The sequence below is a fragment of the Agelaius phoeniceus genome, chromosome Z (assembly GCF_051311805.1).
Source record: "Agelaius phoeniceus isolate bAgePho1 chromosome Z, bAgePho1.hap1, whole genome shotgun sequence".
In the NCBI taxonomy this organism is placed as follows: domain Eukaryota; kingdom Metazoa; phylum Chordata; class Aves; order Passeriformes; family Icteridae; genus Agelaius; species Agelaius phoeniceus.
In genome coordinates, this window is record NC_135303.1 from 78,893,905 (window position 1) to 78,913,925 (window position 20,021).

Below are 20,021 nucleotides of genomic sequence, written 5' to 3' on the forward strand. Positions count from 1 at the left end.
CTAAATATAATTTTGAAGCAGGCGAGCATTTTGGAAAAAGGAAAACCACCAGAAGCTAAGCTATTCTCTTCCACAGTAGCTGTGGGACTCCACCACAGGTCATTCTGTAGGTCATATTAACTAAGCATAGGATTATGGGATAGCTAGACATTGTGACTTTAACTCAAGTGGTCTTTTATTCACATGGTAACAGGTTTACATTATAATTTATCTTCTTAGTAGAGGTGGACTGTTACAGTCTCACAGCAGAGCAAAAGCTGTTAAACTGTATTGGGGTACTTCCAACTGTCTCACTTATCTCATTCACATTGCAACAAGGTCTGCAAGCCTTAGAAAAAAGCCTTCAGAAAAAGGTGGATTTGGAAGCTTTCATGTGGATTCTGAGTAATCACCACGCAAAACAGACTACTATACCTCCTTGATATAAAAATCCAGAAAAGTAACACTGTGAACCAGCAGAGAGAAATGTTCAAAATCAAATTATTTATCCATTTATTATGGATAAATAATTATTATTTTTGGAATAATTATTTTTGGAAAGGACATTTAGCTATAAATTTGAAGTGGGGACTTTGTCTCTCCTTTCCTTTGTTGTCTACACAGTAGAGATGTAGTGTAAGCTGATTACCCAGACTCTCTTTGGAATGCGAACCAGAACATATCTAAGAGAACCTAGACAAACCAGAGATCCACTTAAAGGGTGAAAGAAGTGAAGAAAAATTCCATGAAGTGAAAAGGAGAAAGAAAACGAGGAGGATTGGAGATGATGATAAAGATCAGAGTTGTGCTTTGCAGGCGCTCTCTTAAGAAGAGATTTCACAGGCGCAATAATTTGTTAAGTTGTATAGACAGCTGGCAAGTATAACACCATGAATAATTATGAATACAATAATTTGCAAGTGCAACATGCCATCCATGGAAAGAATTAGTTTTTCAAAGTCAGACCTCTTCAGCCTTGTACAACCTGCTGCAAGCAGAAGTGAACCAACGTCGAGGCTGTCATGGAAGGGCAGTTAATGTGATGCCAAGCTGGCTTGGCAGAAGGCATAAGTTGAAAGGTAAAATGAGCCAAGTACAAGTTGAATTAAGGGCATTCTGACCACAGCCTTACTGACCTACATCCCAACTACAGCAAAGCATAAAACTCTGGGGGAAAAATAGCCAACAGAACACATGAAAAAAAAAAACCAACAAAAAACAACAGATCAGAGTTCAAGCTATTGGTTCAAGCTATCTTGACTAGGGACCTGGAAGAGGAGTATTTCAGCATCTGCTTTTATTTTTCTTGAAAGATGTAAAGATAATTCTAGATGTATCAAACTAGACTTCCCATTTGTATTTATCCTTTTAGCAATACATAGTTTCCATGTATATGCAATATTTAAGTGACTTTTCCTTTTGGAATATTTAGAGTCTGTTCATTAACTTTTGTTTCACAGTGAGGCTTTAAGCACACAATTAATTTTTTAACAAAGCAGCAAAGATACCCTTCTACCAGTCATACAGGCACCTCAAGGAATCAAGCACACAAATTATCTGTCCATTTTGTTATTTGTCCGGTTCGGCTGTCTGTCTCTGCCCGGACACAGGTAGGGTGGTTCTTGGGTGGCACGCGATGCAAAGGACGAGTCTGGACTCTTCAGCTTTTCGATCTTCAGATTGTTTATTGTTTCTTATCTACAAAATTTTCTGTCTGCCCAACAGAGGTCTGATCTGCAAGGCAGCCAAGGGCACTCTGACCACCCAAGGGGCGGTCATGTCTTCTTATACTAAAATCTACATACATGATATTTACCTTTATTTTCCAATACTTTTCACCCATGTTAGCAAGTGCACCCTCACCATAAACCAATCCCCAAGTGCCAACATCATCACAGGAGATGGAGGACAAGAAGAAGAAAGAAGAAGGACGAGACACGCCCTGATCCCTCCATCTTGTCTCCATAACCCCTCTGTACCAAAAACCTTGAAGTTTATATTTCACCCTATAAATGTGTCCCTTTTACACCCTTCACTCTAAAGTGATTCTCATGTCCTCAAACTGCTGTCACTTCTGTGGACGGATCAAAATCAAACCACCAAGCACTCTTGGCAACATTCCAGGATTTCCAAGACCCCCAAGGGTTCTCTCGGCAGCTCTGGACATCGGGAGCGATGTGCTGAGTTCCCACAGTTATTAATGAGAAAAACCAAAAAGTACTAAAGCTCTAAAGTTCACACTAGATTTTTTGTGGGATTTTTTGTTTGGTTTGGGTTTCTTTTTTTTTTTTTTTTTTTAGATATTGGGATACTATATTTGAGTCACTAATAAATATTTGTGACTTGGTATAATTTTCTAAATTCACAGAAAAATGAAGATTTTCTTACCAGTCTGTTAAGAAATAGGAGTCTAATTCAGCTGCCTTGAAATAGAGTTCAAAGATTTACTATTAAGAAATTTAATAGCACTCCCAAGAATCAATGTAGAAACATAGTAACATTACTTTGGGAAGTGTCTTGCAGCTGCTTTCAATATCCTTGGGTTTGCCAGAATTTTTAATGATACTGCAAACAGCTGCTCCTCTGGTACACAGCATGCCTGTCATCTGTCTATCAAATTATTTCATTTCATCATAAACAAGGAACAGTTTGGTTTCAAAAATAGGACATACAGCAGTCAGTAAAAGAGGATTCATGAAGCCTCTTCTCTGTAAAGAAGGATTTATTATTTCTGGCTCCTTTAGCTGTAAATTTCTTTTCTGCAATAACTGTGTTTTGTGTTTACATCTGGAGTTACCTGTTCTCCATTGCAATTTGCAGCTGCAAATCATTGAGACCAAGCGTTACATAAGGGTGGGGCTTTGGGCTGGTATGGGAGGAAAGGAGGAAATCTCCTCTCTCTAATCATGACTGACAGGCAGTTACTTGCTAAGGATCATCAGAGAGCAGTTTCCTGATTAAGGAAAAGGATCTGAGCTTCACTGATCAATATCCAATTTACCATGATTGTACCATTTTCCCTGCCATTACTCTTTTAAGGGGTGGAGCTCTAACAGTCTCCCTGTTAAAGCATGGCAAGGTAGTCCATTTAGTAAATAAGTGTATCACCAGGGACACAGTTTTTAAAAATTTATGTGTGTCCATGGCAATGGCAAGCTAGGGTATGACCCAGTGATAGTTTATTAGATTGCTGAAACCACTCAGAAAATAATTTTTTGAATAATTAAAGGCTTACTAAAGAAAGTAATTTTTTGAAGAGTTCATAAAGAAATCAGCTCAGTGTGCAGCAGAAGCGTAAAAGCAAAAAAAACCCGTTATGACTAATCAAGGAAGGAATAAAAAATAGAACAGAAAACATCATTATGGTATGATATAAATCTGCATAGCACCCGCAAACAGTGCCTGTGGATTGGTTCTTCAGTCTGAAGAATATTACAATAGAACAGAAAAACTAAGACAGAGAGGCAAAAAGGATGGTCAAAGAGAAGAAAAACCTTCCATAATAGGACTGGCTAAACAAAATAAGTCTCCATGACCTAAACTAACAAGAAGAAGTAAAGACAAGAGGTCTACCAAATCATCAGTGGCAAAAGTGAAGGACAGAACAAATTTAGGGGAGTGAGCATCTCTCTTAAAAGGAAAGGCTGAGAGAGTCCAGCCTGTTCAACCTTGAGAAGAGACAACTGCGAGGGGACCTCATCAGTGTCTGCAAATAGGTAGTGCTGAGCAATAGGACAAGAGGCAACAGGCAGAAAGTGATGGACAGGCTGTTTCACCTGAATGTGAGGAAGAACTTTATTGTGCATTGACTGAGCTCTGGAACAGTTTGTCCAGTAAGGTTTGGAGTTTCCCTCATGGAGGATATACAAGAACTGTCTGGACACAACCCTGTGCCATGTGCTCTGGGATGAGCAGGGAGGTTGGACAAGATGACCCACGGTGGTCCCTTCCAACCTTACCCATTGTGTGATTCTGTGAATTCAGCCTGACTGAACAAGAATCCCAGTGGTCACCTAAATGTAGAAGTCCAACACACCAGAAAGGAAAATACAATAAAACACAAAAGAAGGATTGCACTGAGGGCATGATCCTATTGTAGGCTGTATCTCTACACATGGTATAAATGGTTTACATCTTCTGCCAATTTCTGCCTCGGCAAAAAATAATCCCATCAGGCTTAACACCTTTCATCTTTATTGTTATGGCGTACTTCAGGGAAAGGTTGCCTCCAACTATAACTTAATGCATTTCTTAAGAGGTGTTTGCTATTGAATACTATTCACTCTTACTTTTTGGCATTTCAATATATACATCAGGTTGAAACGAAAATGTTTTAATTATTTAAAGTTATGATCATAAATGTGATGGGAAGACATTGATTTGAAAATAAAAAATTAAACACAATGTATTACTTCAGGTAATTCATGTGCTTTTACCAGTTTTATGAGTTGTATTTTCAGGTTTTTATATTTATATTGTCGTGACAGTCAGCATGTAGGTACACTGAAATAGAGATGAGGGTCTAATAGGTATAAAATTGTTGGGAAGGATGAAAGTTTGACAAGAAAGTCTCAGAGATATGTATGCTTAGCAGAAAGACTTTTAAACGTAGAGTCTGAAGAAGGAATAGAGATGGAAGCAAGTTTTGATATAGAAGAAAAGAACTGATGAGCCCGTCTTACTGGATGACCAAGGAGGTAAAGGGGATGTTAATCAGAAGAGGTGTTTATGACTTAGAGCAAAGGCTAAACCCACCTCAAACAAGAAGATGTTTTTACCAAGCAGAAAGATAACACAGGCAAACAAGTCAGCAAATGTTGCAAGTAGAAAAAAGGTCTCAGAATTTTCCACTGCAAGAAAACTGAAAAAACAACTTCTGGCTTAAACTGTAATGTACTAACTTTTAGTGATTGGAGAATAGTATCATTAATATGGTAATTATAGTAGTTATGATAGGCTATAGATAACAGTTAGGGTATAGATTGGTTCTACTGTATTAAGATGCTGAGCAAAGAAAAGTCTATAATGCATTGTAACCAAAACCAAAGGGTCTCCAGGCCTGCCTGCAGCTGGAGCTGACAGCTGTAGGCACAGGCTCTGTTGCCCACAACCCTGGACTGCTGTAACCTCTTGGATGGAATAAACTGCATTTTGGAGAGCCACCTGGACTCCCGCTTCCCTCATTTCGGCTCTTACATAAAATATATCTTCGTACAATATTAACAGTGTAAGAACAGGATGATAACAATCAATCACTTCCATCTGTTTCCTCCACTCTAAAAAAAAAAAAAAAGAAAAAAAATCAGGTAGAAAAGATTTGTATTTTAACTTCATTTATTTTAACTAGTTTCATTAGGCAACAATGATTGGGACAATTACACCAGAGTATGAGGAATTTCTAGCCTTATGTTTCAGGGCAGAATAGAAATGGGGAGATGTACTTGGGGAAATAGAAATGGCTTAAAAGTTATAGAAGTACTGAAGATACAAACTTCTTGCTCTACATTCACAAAGTATAAGAACTTAAAACTTACAATGATTTTACATAATTAGTATTTCAATTGAGTAGCAAAATATACTCCTAATAGTAAATGAATTAATCCTCTATTTAAATGCATGAATCCCAGCTGCATGTCTATACTCTGATTTAGAATTACAGATCTAGAAATCAATACAGATACATTTAAATTAAGTTCCCAGCATCTAGAAGACAAAAAAAGTCATAAGTTTTATCAAATATCCCCATTTGGGCACTGACCTCTAAGTCGTATTTGCAACTTTGAATTTTTTTGAATTTCACTGCTTTACACTTATTCTCACGAGGTCCGCATAAGGACCATGCTCAACAGTTTCATTCTGACAGCCCAATGAAATGCTAGAATTAAAGGCAGAACTTGTTTGTGTTTTCAAAGGATAATGCACTCCCACAGACTGCTCCATGACTACAGAGGAGAGGACCATGGGAACTACTGACTGTCACAAACCTCTCAATTTCCTTTTCCAACTGCAAAAATGTGCTCCCACAATCTGGCTTCCTATCAAATGGACTGACATATAGATCAATCAGATTGATATCTCTGTTTGTGCACATCAAGCATACATGAAAATACAGAAGACAGTTTCTAACTGCATGAACTTCCCTCTCAGGGGAAAAAAATGAAAGGATAAGCATGTAAGAGATGGTAATCAATTTCCTTAATGCATTACTTGAAGGCACTCAAGCTAAAGTGGTAAGAATAGCAAGAATGCATGAAGTCTGGATTAGCAGAGAAAGACATCAAAGCAAAAATTTTTAGGGATATTACTGTCTCACTAACACCTTCTCATAAGAATATTAATTTCTCTGAATTTGCCATTCTGTGTTCATGCAGTAAAAAAGTCTGTCCGTTGGTTTGTTCTTCCATAAGTTAATTTGGTTTTTTGTGCACTATTTCACTAATAGCATTTGTTTGATTCAGTGAAGTTTTGGATAAATGTTATACAAACAATCAAACATTCTCCTCAGTTCTAATGTGCAATGCTCAAGACCTTAATTTGCTTATTATTTTAGTCTACCATAATAGTTTCTGTGATTTGGATATGTTTTTATCCTCAAACTGTGAAATGTTGACTTGTCAGATGCTATTCCTGCATGTGTTTCAAGATATTTTTCACTGTTAATTAACGATCTTTTAAGAATATTAATGTCATGCACAATACGTTCCAAGCACAGAAGGCAGACAAGATTTTCCCTCTGGAAATTAGTATAAGCAAGTTCACAAATTATAAAAATCTGTGTGTTAGAAAGGGAAGAGGTATTATAACATAAATACTCAGCTCATGATATTATGTTGCATTTGAAGAATAATTATTCAATTAAAAGAGGCTGGTATTTACATATCTCACATACAGCTTCTAGTACAGAGAAAAGTGGCAGAAGGTGAACATACTATAAGATTAATTCTCAAATGTTTTCAAGACTGCAACCTGGGCCTGAAAAAAATCAGGAAATACTATGTTTTTTTTCTCATTTATGTAATGTTCTACTTCTCATGTTTATTTTTTGAGTATCAGGCAGACACCCACCACAAAATTATTTACTGCAAGCACTGTAACTGCAATAGTAAGCACAAGCAGAAATAATTTGGTTTTTATTAGTTTTTAAGTTACTTTTATTAATTTATTATTTATTGAGCCTAAAAAACTATGTTCAGATATCTTGCTTTTATAGAGGCACCAAAGTGAACCTGCCTGTGACAGTTTTAAATTGTATCTTTTAATCTGCCTTTGTAGCTTTCTGGACAAAAATCTTCAGACAAATAAAACCCCCCAAAAGCACAAAAAGAGGAAAAGAAAACAGAACAAACTGGGGTGGGGGGTGGGGATGGGCCCCAAATAAATCCAAGTTGGGCCCAAACAGAAGTTAGCTAACCATAGCTAAACAGGCCCAAACCTTAACTCAAGGCCACACTGGAAGTTGTCATGTAATCACTTTCTCATGCCAAAGGTGGAAATTAAAGGGACATTCAGAAAGAAGCATGGTACTAGAAGTAGTGCACAATAGAAGTAATTTATTGCTGTATCTCAAAGACTCATTTCAACTAAGCTAAATCCTGTATGTTTAGTATTCATAAAGTTGACAAAAAAAGCAAAGTGGAATTTTGTTTATCCACAGTAACAATTGATGCATTATTCCTGTGCTAAAATGATCAGCTGTGTGAGACAGGCTTGTTTATGCAACATTACATGTTAATACCAGGAATTGACTTGAGGCTAGGGAAATTTCTTGAGCATCCAGAAATTGCATTTCAACATCTACTGAACACCTAAGTTTCAATAGTGTAATGAAAACGTTATTATGGCCACATCTGGATCTTTATGATCTAAAATAATTTTACATTGAACATAGACATTTCTGTTTATTTACAAATCACTAACACTTTTTCCTTCTGCATCTGGACATTCAGTTTCCACTGTGACAATGCAAATGGCAAGCACACTTTGATAAACATCCCAGTCCTTCTCCTAACGTATTCTTTGCCTCTGTCTTCAACATGAATGATGGAACAGGGGGGTCTCAGTGCCCTGAGGTGGAGGATCATGCCTGTGAGAATGATCAACTCCCAGTTGATACTGAAATTATGGAGAATCAGCTGCTGCAGCTGTATCCCTACAAATCTATGGGTCCTGATATATGGGTCCTGATACAGCAGCTGCAGCTGTATCCCTGCAAATCTATGGGTCCCATCCTGATGGGATGCATCCAAGAATCCTCAAAGAACTGGCTGATGTCACTGCAAAACTTCTCTCAAAGATTTTTGAAAGGAACTGTTGACTCCCTCAAGGGTAGAGAGGCCCTGCAGAGAAACCTCAACAAATTAGAGGAGGTGGGATTCACCAACTGTATGAAGTTCAACAAGGGCAATGGCTGGATTCTGCACCTGGGATGGGGCAGCCCTGGATGTACAGACAGACTGGGGGATGAGAGGCTGCACAGCAGTGCCATGGAAAGGGCCCTGGGGCTCTGGTCCATGGCAAGTTGAACATGAGCCAGCAGTGCCCTGGCAGCCAGGAGGGCCAAGCGTGTCCTGGGGGCATCAGGGACAGCATCACCAGCCAGGCAAGGGAGGGGATTGTCCTGCTCTGCTCTGCACTGGGGCAGCCTCACCTCCAGTGCTGGGGGCACTTCTGGGTGCCACAATATATAAAAGGTATAAAGCTGTTAGAGATTGTCCAAAGGAGGGCAACAAAGAAGGTGAAGGGCCTTGAGAGGAAGCAATATGACAACAGCTGAGGTCTGTTCAGCCTGGAGAAGATTGAGGGGAGACTGTTGCAGTTACAACTTGGGAGGGGAAGAGGAGGGGCAGACACTGATCTCTTCTCTCTGGTGCCCAGTGACAGGACCCAAAGGAAGGGCCTGAAGCTGAGATGGGGGAGGTTTAGGCTGGGCATCAGGAAAAGTCTTCCCCCAGATGGTGTTTGGGCACTGGAACAGGCTCTCCAGGGCACTGGTCACAGCACCAGCCTGACAGAGCTCAAGAAGTGTTTGTACAACACTCAGGCACCACATGTGACCCTTGGGGATGGTTCTTTGAAGGAGCAGGAGTTGGATTTGGTGATCCCCTTGGGTCCCCAGAAACTCAGCTTATTCTGTGATTCTTTGAGTCAGTGAATACCTCCCAAGAACTTCTGAGAAGAAAAAAAGAATGGTGGGTGATCAAGTAGCTCCAAGTAATTAAAAGAGCCACTGGTTTCAATACTTCTAATTGCTTTCATGACCCTGAAGTCATTAAACTCTTCCAGTTTTCATGAGAGGTTGAAGGGCAGGTGAGGACTGGAGATGGAGAGCAAAATATAATTGCTGAATTTGAAGGCAATTTCCATTAAGCAAGTGGAAATAGACAGATTGCCTTTAGTTATTTGCATTTAAACAGATCGATATATTAATTTTTAGTAATAGATCTTGCAATAAAGAAGTATTCCCACCTCCTTATCTTCAAGTCCTATCAACTACAGTAAAAATAAAAGTAGTGCTTTTATAAATATTATCAAATTCAAATAATTTGTTAGCCCTTGATTCTGAAGCATACCTTCATGTCAATGCTCATAAGTGAGACACTTCCCATTCCTAACCACTGGGAGGTAGCAGATGTACTATGCATTCATTATTTAGTGGTCTCTAGGACTGTACTTGGTACATCACCTAGTGTACCAATATATCCCTCTTGATTCATGCTGCTTAAGGATGTTTCTGTTCTCTTTAGGTTTACTTAGTTTTGTTAAAAATGGTGCATCAGATGCAGCACAATTACAAAAAGACCCCCCCCACCCCCTTCCCAAAAAAATCTTAGATATGGCAGTCAATATTCCTAGAAGAAAGCTTTGAATAGCTACTCTGAAAATGTTAGTAAACAGTTGATTTTGAAATTTATTTACAACAATTTTTTTTGCAAAATGATTCAGTGGTTTGGATTCAACATAGGTTTATTTCTGCAATGTAGTAGCTGCTTTCTTTTCTTGCTTTTGTTTTGTATGAACTTCACTTTTTAGATGGGAAAGAATTCCTGGACAATGCAGACCTTGTCATTTTCCCTGGTGAAATGTACAAAAACAATTAAAAATAATCCCCAATTCAAATGGTATCCTGATAAAATATTTTTATTCATATTTTGATTTTCTAGACAATAAAAAAAACCCCAAGACTGCTGTAACATTAAATAATTGTGTTCACTGGGTGACTAAACACCTTAATCAGAGAAATCAGCCTAAACTTATCACAAGAAAGGGCTACTGTACACATTTCAACACTTCTTTGTTGTTGTGCAAATGCCATGAGAATAGCTCTTTCTTTCATGTTGTTTATTAGAATGTAAAAAAAGCCCACTTGCACAAATGAATTATGGATAAGAATGGAAAAAATGTGTCATACCAAAAATGTAGCTGTATTTTGCTGTCCCTTGAATAAAATCCTGTGAACAGCTCCATTAACTTAATCTACTCTATTTGGTAAGCATGGCAAGATGAACAAAAGATGCTACAACCAGACAGTATTTTAGGGTTATACCTGAGCTGGTAATGTCCAAGACTTGAATTGCACATTAATGTATGGGAATAAAGGGGAGTTACAAAAAAATAAAAGTGCAAGTGTCCTTCAACATGCTAATTTTTAGTAACTTAAAACAGAAACATAGTCTCTTTACAAATTCTCCTTTCCCCTTACAACATCTGTAATTAGTTTCCATACTCAGTGTGTTTATTAAATAAATCTAAAGTTAATCACATGGTATATGTTACTATCCCAAACCAGTTCACATTATGTATTGCTTCCTAAACAAAACAAGGCTAGAGTAAAGTGAAAGCAGCAAAATTTTAGAAGGATAATTCTTCCAGCTCAATTTTTTATTCATATTCTATGATTTCAAACTGAGCTTAAACCAAAGTGGGTTCTACTTTAAAAACATTCTTTGAACTTCTGTTGTCCTCATTCTTCTGAGCCTTTAGTGTGCTTCACATTGGACTCTGAACTATCACTTACACTGTCAACAGTATAAGTGATATCACGATATGAAACTATAATTTTATTGTCTATAATTTTGATTTACAACAAAGCAATGATTCTTAGTTAAAATCTCTCTAGGAGTATGTTGATATTCAGTAATAAAGACCACAGTTCTCTGGATTTGCTCCAGCACCTCAATGTCACCTCAATGTCTGCAGTGAGGGCCCAGAGCTGGACCCAGCACTGGAGGTGAGGCCTCAGCAGTGCCCAGCACAGGGGGACAATCCCTGCCCTGGCCCTGCTGGCCACAGCATTGCTGATCCAGGCCAGGATGCCATTGGCCTTCTTGGCCACCTGGGCACAGGGATTCCCTACTCTCCAGCAGAATCAACAATGCTGCCCAACTTGGAGATCACTCATGGATTTGCTAATAGTAAATTCAGTACCCACATCCATACAATCAATAAAGATATTGAACAGAACTGGCCCCAGCACAGACCCCTGAGGGACACCACTGTGACTGGCCACCAGCTGGGTGCAGCACCATTTACCACCACTCTCTGGGCCTGACCATCCAGCCCGTTCCTAACCCAGCAAAGAGTGCTCCTGCCCAAGCTGTGGGCTGCAGCTTTTCCAGGGGAATGCTGTGGGAGACAGTGTCAAAGGCCTTGCTGAAGTGCAGGTAGACAACATCCACAGCCTTTCCTGCATCCACCAGGTGGGTCACCTGATCCCCCCAGTGCCCTGCATCTGCTGTGTGATTGCACTCAGGGTGATCTGTTTCATAACCTTCCCCAGCACTGAGGTCAAGCTGTTCCCTGGATCCTACTTCTGGCCCTTTTTGTGGGTGGATGTCACACCGGCCAACCTTCAGTCAATTGGGACCTCCTAGGTTAGCCAGGACTCATGACAAATTACAGACAGTGGCTTGGTAAGTTATTGTGCCAGCTCCCTCATTACCCTAGCATAAATCCTGTCTGGTCCCATAGGCTTGTGAGCACCTAAGGAGTTCAGAAGGTCACTAGCTTCCTTCTGGATTACAGAGGGTCCATTCTGCTCCTTGCCCCTGTCTACCAGCTCAAGAGGCCAATTGTCCTAAGGATCATCAGTCTTACAGCTGGAGACTGATGAAAAGAAGGATTTAAGTACCTCAGCCTTTTACTTCATCTTCAGTATATATTTCCCCCCACATCCAACAATGAATAAAGTTTCCTTGCCCCTCAGTTTGTTATTAATGTATTTATAAAAACACTTATTATTTTTTACAGAAGTGGCCAGATTAAGTGTAAGCTTTCGCTTCTCTAATTTTCTTTTTGCATGGCCACATCCTGAAATACTTCCCATACTGCCTGCTACTTTTTCCAAAGGAGATACACCCTTGTTTTTTACCTGTGTTCCTGCGCAGGGTCCCTGCTCAGCCAGGCTGGTGTTCCTCACTGGCTCATTTTCTGGGACGTAGGGACAGCCTGTTTCTGCACTATCAAGATTTCTTTCTTGAAATATGTCCAGCATTCAGTGGCCCTTTTGTTTTTAAAGGCTGCTCCACAAGGCACTTTCTGAGTCAGCATCCTGAGCAGGCCTCCGACCCAGGTATCTGCCACACTACCTTCTCCCTGATCCTCACCCAGAAGCACTCAACCATATCATCACTATGCTCAAGCTCTATACTGCCAAAAGTCTCCCCAATATATCAAACCCCCATCACCTCTCCTTCCTTGCCTGCCCCTTCTGAAGAGCAAGTAGCCATCCATTGCACCACTCCAGTCATGTGAGTTATCTCACCATGTTTCTGTGATGGAGACTATGTCATAATTCTCCTGTTGCTCCTCCTGTTTGTTTCCCACACCTTGTGCATTAATGTACATGCACTTCAGCTGGGCTGATGATTTCACCCCTGATTCTGGCATGCTATCCCTGAGACTGGTCTCATCTGCTTCCCCCTTCAAACACAATTTAAAACTCTCTCAAGCAGCCCTGCCAACTCATGGGCGAGAATCCTTTTTCCTTTTTTAGATAAGTGAACCCCATCTTGCCTCCACCAGGCCTGGTGCCATATAAACTGCCCCCATGAACAAACCCTCAAAATTCAACTTGTGGCACCAGCCTTTAAGCCACTTATTGATCATGTGGGTTTTCCTGTTCTCTTTGGGGTTCATCCCTGCTATTGACGGAATTGAGGAGAAGACCACCTGTGCTCCTGTCCCTTCAAACAGGTGACCCACTGCCTTAAGGTCCTTTTTGATTACCTTGGTGCTTGGCTTATCAACCTCATTACTGCTGACCTGGACAACCAGCAGTGAGTAGTAATCAGTGGGCCACATTGGTTGGGGGAGTCTCCTGGTAATATCACTTGTCCAGGCCCCAGGAAGCAGCAGACGTCCCTGTGGGATGGGTCTGGTTGGCATACAGGGCCCTGTGTCCCCCTCAGAAGTAAGTCCACCACTGCAACCACCCTTCTTTCTATTTTAATAGAAATATAATTTCTTTTTAAAATTGTGTTCTGTCTGGTTGACTGTTTTGATCAGGTGGACTCTACAGATACACCTCCTTTTTCACTGTCATCTGCCTGAAGCTCAAGATACAGGGCTTCATACCTGTTCTGTAAGGGCACCTGGGAAGCAGAGAGAGGCTTGGAGGGGATTCTTCTACCTCCCTTAGCAGGGACCCATTTCCATTCTCTACCATCTTTTAGATCTCCTTTTTCTTACTGAGGGGTGAGGTTCCTCCAATGCCTGCTGATTTTCCATCCAATGAGTTGTCTCAGGGATGGAAGAGTTTGACCCCAGCAGCCTACCTCCCTTTTGCACTCCATGATACTGCTCAGCCTGTCCACCTCCTCTTTAAGCTCTGACACAGACAGAGCAGATCATCAACCCATTCACACTGCCCACAGCTGTCTTTTCCTGTGTCTTCTAACAGCTCCTGGTACTAACACCAGGCTCAGGCACTCCCTACAGCCAGAGACCAGAAAGCTGCGTCCTTCTTGGGGAGCTTTGTCTGGGTTGTCATGCTCCTACCAGAAAGGCTTTCAACTGTGGGCAGTTCAAGTTGGGCAAGTTAGAAAAAAATCCAAACACCCCACTCAGGAGCTTGGGAGGGTGGCTGTGGTTTTCCTGCTCCCCCTGCCTGTGTGAACTGCCATGCACACTGCCATGTCCCATTCTTCTGTCACACCAAGTCCTATTTGCCAGCTCCTGTTCCTTGTGCTCCCTGGAGACATTTAAATCTCCCATGCTGCTCCAGGCAATGCCCCTTCTGTGCCTGACTGGCTGCAGAAGCTGGCCAGATTCTAAAAATACAGATCTGTCTAATAGATCTTAGCAGTTCTTGAATTCTACTCAGCTCAAGAGCTTCAACAGCATGTATTCATTCTTGGAAAGCAATCATGTTTCATCTTCCATCAACTAAATTTGTTTCTAGGTATAACTTGTCAGCAAATGGGGTCATGTCCACTTTTTATAATAACATCAAATCTCAGTCAAATAATTTTTTTAGCCTGATGAGGTGTTTAACTCTATTAGATCTACTCCATGCCTGCAAAGGCGGATAGCAGCTCCTACTTTCCAAAAAAATATTTAAGATTTATTAAGCTGGAAAGAAGAAGCTGAAAGTCTCTGATTTGAGCTGTCATTCCAAGGGGAGAAAAATATATCTGTGTCCCATTATTATTCACAGAATTAGGCCCTTATTTCATACACTGACCTTCTAGTATTATACTTCCAAGAAGACCAGGCTAATTTTCCATTGAAGTGAAGATACTGAAGAGTGGAAGCTCAAGCCTTTCTTTTAATTAATTTAATCTCCATATTCTCAACTGTTTTATTACTAGCTTTCCTGTGGATTTTTACAACTCAATTAATTTCATACCTAGGAAATTCAAAAAGCTTTCTTGACAGTAGTCCAAGATCAGCACAGAAATCACTTCCTCATCAAAGATCTCATCACTGGGTGTAGTCATCCTCAGTGAGGTAGTTCTGAAGAAAAAACCTTACTTAGAGAATGAAAAAGGAAGAGACTTTAATTTAGGAGAAAGGAAATCTTCTGTTGGTGAACATCCATGATGGTGAATTCAACCCCCTCTCAAGAGGCATGTCTGGTGAAATGCAGATGACACTGCAATTTTCTTATGTTTCAAAAATATTTTTTAAATATTGCAATTTTTAAAATTATGCGGTCAATCTTGAATACCTCTGGCATAAGAAGAGTGCACACTTCATTGAAAAATAGTATACCTATAAATTGTCTTTTTTTTTCTTAGACTTTAGAAAGGTGCTGCTGTTATTTCCTGTGAGTTTTATGATTTGCTTAGATTTAGAAAGTAGTTATGACAAAAAGCCTTTGAAAACAACCATCAGCATTATCTCCTGATGGTATAATCTTCAAATAGGAAATACTGGCAAGGGAGGATAAAGCAAGTAAATGAGTAATTACTGTTATGTGGTGGACTTTTCTCACAGAGTTTCAGTGCTTAATTTGATTTATAATGTACTTTTTGTTTGGATCTGTGAGACATCAAACCCACTTACTTTGATCTATTGATTTTTCAAACAATATGTTACATTATTTAGCCTAATATACTGTGTTTGAGAGAATTTGTCTCTCAGTTGTCTATAGAGTGTGACATGCTAATTTGAAATGTTTTCTGGCAGTTGATAAAACAGACTAGAAGATGTTAAAGAACACCAGGTAGTGTTTTATTCATTTCGGAATCTCAATGCCAACTGGCACATCAGCTTCCATTTATCCTCCAGAAAATACTTTGCCAGAGAGAGGCCTGGGAAAAGCTAAATGATTTATTCAGTCTATGAGAGACCTCAGCCATACAGCCCTGGTCAGTCATTCTGGAGGAGCTCATTCTCAAGGAAACGCCCTCAGCTACATCCAGTTTCATTATATCAAAGAACATACAAAATGCTGTGAACATACATAAGGCTGTACACTGAGCCCTTCACTGATCCTATAATAATCATTCATGTTCTGCTATCACTGATGTGAGGACAAGGAACCCACTGAACTGTGATTTGAGACTTATTGGATAAGACAGAAGAAAGATTTTAGGGGATTTTCTTCATATTTTGGCATAATTTCAGTCAAGTAGGATTGAAAGTTGTAGGGCTTTTTTTCATCACAGGAGACTTCTATGTGGCAGCTTTAAAAGGAAGACCTATTAATGCTACTACAACTGAATGATGCAAATGTTATAATCCTTAAAACAAAAAATTCCGCAACACTTAAATTATCTACTGTAAAACAAAGAAACAAAAAAAAACCCCTTTCAATCTCATTAGTAAAGGCTAAAACTTAAAGACTTCAGTACTTCTCTGCAGAGTTTTAGAGGGGGTTATTCTGCCTAGATTAAATTTAATTTGCATGGAAGATTACTAGCACAAATATTTTCATCCTCATAGTTTATTTATAGAATTTAGCACATAGTATTTACTAGCCACTTGAGTTTGACTCCCTACTTTTCAAAATGTAAGTGAAACACATGCCTTAGAGAAGAAATTGAAAATATAGCATTGAAATGACATGAAAATGTCAGAATTAGATTCTGCAGCTATATGTATTAAAAATAGACCATTAATTCTATTAATTTTTAAATTTTAGAAAAAAATATTGCATGTTTAATACTATAAGTTGTGAAAGAGAAACTCTGGATTTGTGGTTGGTGCACTTAGAATAATCTTAAAATTTTACTGTTTAGTACATAATCATATGAAGCTTTCAGATCAGCCAGTGAGGTGTGCCAAATTAGTTGAGAATAGCGAAAATTTAAAATCTCAGCAGTGAATTCATCAATTGATTGCTATCAACAGCTTTGTCAGTTTATTAGCTGCCATTAGGTTACCTGAGACAAGATATGTAAACTACATGAGTAGCCCTGTTCTGAAAAGGAAAAGTGCAGTCCTCATTTTCAAACATTTCTATTAATGCTCTTAAAAGTGGAATATTAATTTATATTAAAACTACAGTTTAGCACACTCTGAATGAAATTATGAAATTTTGGAAGGCATTTTTGGAAGGAATTTTAGAAAGCAGAAGACTGAAGAAAAGTCTGTCCAATAGAGTATACAGACATGGGTTACTGTGATAAACAGGCAAAGCACTGTGTATTTATCTGAAATAAAACTCAGACTAAATTCAGAAAACTATCTCTTTTGTACTGGAAAAAGTACAAAAAGTGAAATATTTTTATGTCCATCATTGCACCTCTGAGGCTTTAGAAAACACCAGTTTGGGGAACAGGAATAGCAAGATGAATCTTCTGAAAAAGAACTCCCTGGCATTGAATGTCCTGCTTAGATTTCACCATATCTTGATGTGATTGTAATTTTCTGAAAAAGGGCTCCTGGTTTGATTTTCTTTTTTTTTGTTGAATAGAAATTCTTACATTGCAGCTTTTTCACATAAAGTCACCCTAGGACATCTTTCTAAGATTGATCCTGTGGGGAAAGCTATGCCAAAGTGTCTGTGCTCAGAAGACTAACTCAAATCCAAGATACATAGGGATGGGTGCAACCCTCTAACACTAATATTTGGATCTCAGTTCCCCAGTTAATGAGGTGTATATCAAATCCTGAAAATGTGCATGATCTCTGTGAAATGTACACAACTACATAAGCTTAATTATTTTGCTGAATCACACAGAAACACTGTAGGTAGGCAAATTAGTATGTGATAGCCACCTAAAAGTTTCAGGAAAGTGCCTACCAGTGCAGATAGATTAGGCTTTAATCATTTATTAGGTTGCAAAAATTAGTTTTAAAATAACATGGTTAAAATGGGCTCTATTGCTTATTCTAAATGTTACAGAAATAATCCTGCAAGCTCTGCAGTGTTACATGCTCCTGCAAGACGCCAGTATAATATCTTTAAAAGTATGACCACAGGCAGTGACCTCCCTCTGAGGTTGGAATTGATTATCTTGTATAAGCAGGGTAAATAATCTTGAGCAGTATGAGATTTTTTTTTATTTTTGTCACGGAATGCTTTGTTTGATTTATGACTGAAAGTGAGGTGACCTGCATGACTGCACTCTCTTTCAGAGTTTCACCAAAAAAAAATCACTTTTTATCTCAATGACCATGGATCAAGGCATCATATGATAAAAGCTGAAGAACATTTGCAGTACAAAAAGCTCTATCAAACAGGTCAGTGGTCAAACAGCTGCCTTGATGCCCATTGCACCCCACAAAGGTGATTTACTTCTGATGTCTTTGTTCTGTTAGACTTGGGGTCAGAGAACCACACAGATTTTCTCAGGAAAGATTATCAGACCTATATAGAACACAGATGCAGTCCATCCTACAGAACTGAAAAGTGGGATCTCACTTAAACAGTGGAAATAAATGAAATTTATCAAAACAGAATTCTAAAAGATGGGTAAAAATGTTGTCAAGTTATTTTCTGTCCTTAGATGACATGCAGACCTGTTCTAATTTTTACAGTCAACCATGTCTTTGCCTTTTTTCCAGGGATCACAGGATTGTGTGAGTAATACAGAAAAATGTCATCTCTCAGTGCTCACAATACATAGTCTGCATGACTTCTGTATTAATAAGGTGCATCCTTGAGGATTATCAACTGCCTGTTTACCCATATTCACAACTTAAAATGACGAGTTTCTACTGTTTTCTGAGATACTATCTGTTCAGTCAGCATTTCTAAATACGTAGTCCTAAATCATACATGGCTCCCCGTAATCACAAATATACAAGTCTTGATGCAAAGTGAATGGACCTACATTTTTAAAGACAGACTCTTTTAAAGGCATGATAATATAAATCCTTCAGTAATTAAAAGCAGAATTTCTAATCTGTTAGATTGTTTCCATAAACTAAATTTCAAACAGTGTATATATTATTTGAGCTCTAAAAGTCAGAGGAAAAGGGTAATGATATTTTTTCCCTGTGAAATTTTTTTCCATAGTTCTATGGGTATTACTAGAATTCCACCATTGCTTTTGTATATGCTTTTAGAGCCTCCTTATAAAAGCATATGTTCCATGTTTTTCCTCCTGTTTCCATGTGGTAGGCAAAGATATTCCATGACTCAAACAGCATTAGCAACTGAATAAGTCTTTGAGTGTACTGAGAAAAATGGAGAGATGTTAACAGCCACATTTCACAACAGCAGGAAAAATGCTTGTGTAGCATTCACTGTCATAGCCGAGCATATGCTCTCCATGGTTCTTTAGTCATCTGCTTGGAGTGGGCTGCACTGCTGAGGAAAAGACAATCTGTCTCTCTGTTAATGAAAAAGTATCTCTATAAAGTAGAGTTGATTAGGATAAGGGTAAATTCTTCAGTGACTTAGAAACTGAGAAACATGGGAAAAAATGCATGATCATTGTAAATAAATAATATCTTTTCTGCTTGCACAGCCCAGATACTTATAGTATATGAAACACAAATACTGTAAAGATTTTAGTCCTTGAATGCTTGAACACAGAAAGCAAGAAATTTAAAGTATTTTAACAAAGCACATCTGAAAAATTTAGTAAATTGTAAATTTAATTTGTCAAGTATAATAGCCTCTCCTTTGAAAGTATGACTAATACTTGATTAGTACAGGAATGCATAAACCCCTTTTAAAAGAGATAGCAGAAACATTGGAAGGGTTCTAAAAGCATCAGTGCATAAGCTAATCAGCTCTCATTTCTCACCCGATTACCTTGACTCACATAGGGCTCCATGCTGCTGCTACCAGATTGCTTGATATAAACAAGCCCAACTGTGTGGATAGCTTGACTCCCTCTGTACTTCTCTGCTGGCTGCAGGGCAGGCATATTCCTTATATAGATCTGAAGCGGCAGGTGGCTGAGAAAATAAAAGTGGAGGTCCAACTTAGCACTGCTATCATGTTCTTTCTTACTTTTTCTCTCGCCAGAAAACATGCTGCTGGCCTTTTATCAGACAACAGTAGTGACAACATAATCATGTTGCAAATGGGATTAACACCTCTTTCTTTTAATAAGATAGTCTAACAGTGAAATCCATTTGATTTGCTGAAAAAAGGGGGAAGAAATCTTGCCAGCTACACAAACCCACAGATTTTAAATTTT

General features: G+C 38.9%; 1 long non-coding RNA gene across 1 annotated transcript in view; it reads right to left on the minus strand.

The window, feature by feature from the left end:
* LOC143692284 (uncharacterized) overlaps positions 1-19,739 on the minus strand; it is a 140,331-nt gene extending 120,592 nt beyond the window's left edge. Inside the window, exon 1 of the long non-coding RNA XR_013180163.1 lies at positions 19,631-19,739. This is a non-coding gene — a long non-coding RNA (uncharacterized LOC143692284). The remainder of the gene's footprint in view (positions 1-19,630) is intronic.
* Between the last annotated feature and the right edge of the window lie 282 nt (positions 19,740-20,021).